We start from the raw sequence: 1566 nt of genomic DNA, 5'->3' as shown, positions 1-1566 counted from the left end.
CGGCCATGTGGGATCTTTCTCTATCTGGGTCCTTCCCTTGATTATTATCAATTTTCAAAGGGCAGATAAGTTTCCATTCAATTGCTATGGTTCCATCTTATCATACATGGTAGGGTCAGAGCAGGAGGGGCTAACATGTTTCCTATTTGCTCTCTTTTCTCTTGCATTTTCATTTTTGAATGAGTTCTCTATCTGGCATATATGGTAGCCCGTTGTGGAGAAGGATAAGGATAATATTCTCATGGTAGTTTCGCACTCTTGTTTCCACTGATCTGTCCTGGATGTTGAAAAGACAAAGCCTGTAAATAACCCATTGTAAATTTTCATTAAAAAACATAAATGTAAATACTTGATTTATTTCTTGTAAGAGTTGAGGGAGTCTTAGTCGACCTCCTTCGCCTTCCTCTCCTTGTGAAGAGAGGCATCCTCTTCCAGCCACGGGATGTCTGCATCCATCTTGGTGGAAGCACCATCCTCGATTCTTATGCAAAGCATGAGCATCCTGTGAATTCTAACAGCGAATGTGTTTGGCTCCTCCAGGGTTGAAACCCGAGGTAAGAAAAGTAGTTTAATACAAGAGCATCATCAGATCCTTAACTTGTTTTTCATGCTTGTCAGCCTTGGCTCTCTTCCTCAAATATTCCATGATGGAGTTCTTTGGGTTGATCTCCATCGTTTTAGACATGTAGGACAACATGGAGTTGTTGTGGAGGGCCTAGGCCTTCATTATTCTCTCCATGTGTGTCGTCCACACATACTTGGTCATCATGAGACAACATGGAGAGTCCATAATACGATCTAAGGCCACTACCTTCTCCACCTTGTCGCCCAATATGTCCTTCATCACTTTGCACGGGCTCTCAAATGCAGCTTTCTTTTCTTCCTTCTTTTTCTTCTCCTCCTCTGTCTCCTCTAACTTCCACCCTTATTTTAAAGTAGAAACAAGGTTCTTCCCACATATTCTTTGAGCTACCCTATGGTGTACTCATTGATTTCATCCACCTTGAATAGGACTTCGTAACCCTTCCTCTTCAGTCTCTTCAGGAAAATCTCCCTATTGTTGTAGAAAATGGTGATGATGAGGCTAAGCAGCTGATTAATTTCAACCTTGAAAACAAAGGCCTCCACCTCACCACTCTCTACGTTGATGTCTGCCATTGGAATTAAAATCATAATTGCAATGAAGTAGAACATAATAGGGAACCATACAGGTATTAAAGAACGAAGACATAAATCCCCAAAAGATATATTAGAAACTCAACCAATGCCAAACATTAATACAAAGCTTTGTGAGTGCATAGATTTGATTGTTGTCTGAGAGGAATTTCATGCGTATCAGATTTATAATGATAGTAGGAATCTTATCTTTCGTTTGGACCTTAGAGCGTAGAGTGACGACATAGATGTCTCTGGAAGCCTTGGAATATGAATTGAGAGGCGAAGATTGATTGAGGAGGGCGTTATATTTCAAAATTTCATTGTCTCGTGCTTAATTTGAAAAAATGGCATGATATGGCGTGAATTAGCATCATCATTGTATACCATGACGAAAATGGAAAATGGACA

General features: G+C 40.2%; 1 pseudogene; it reads right to left on the bottom strand.

The window, feature by feature from the left end:
• Window positions 1-381: 381 nt before the first annotated feature.
• Window positions 382-1158, bottom strand: LOC149222672 (heat shock protein 90-1 pseudogene; annotated as a pseudogene).
• Window positions 1159-1566: the final 408 nt, after the last annotated feature.

This window comes from Pinus tabuliformis, chromosome Q (genome assembly GCF_031772625.1).
Source record: "Pinus tabuliformis cultivar Carrire ecotype Pingquan chromosome Q, CPIR1, whole genome shotgun sequence".
NCBI classification, from domain to species: Eukaryota; Viridiplantae; Streptophyta; class Pinopsida; order Pinales; family Pinaceae; genus Pinus; species Pinus tabuliformis.
The sequence above is the reverse complement of the archived record's forward strand: the minus strand, read 5'-3'. Positions and strand labels throughout refer to the sequence as shown.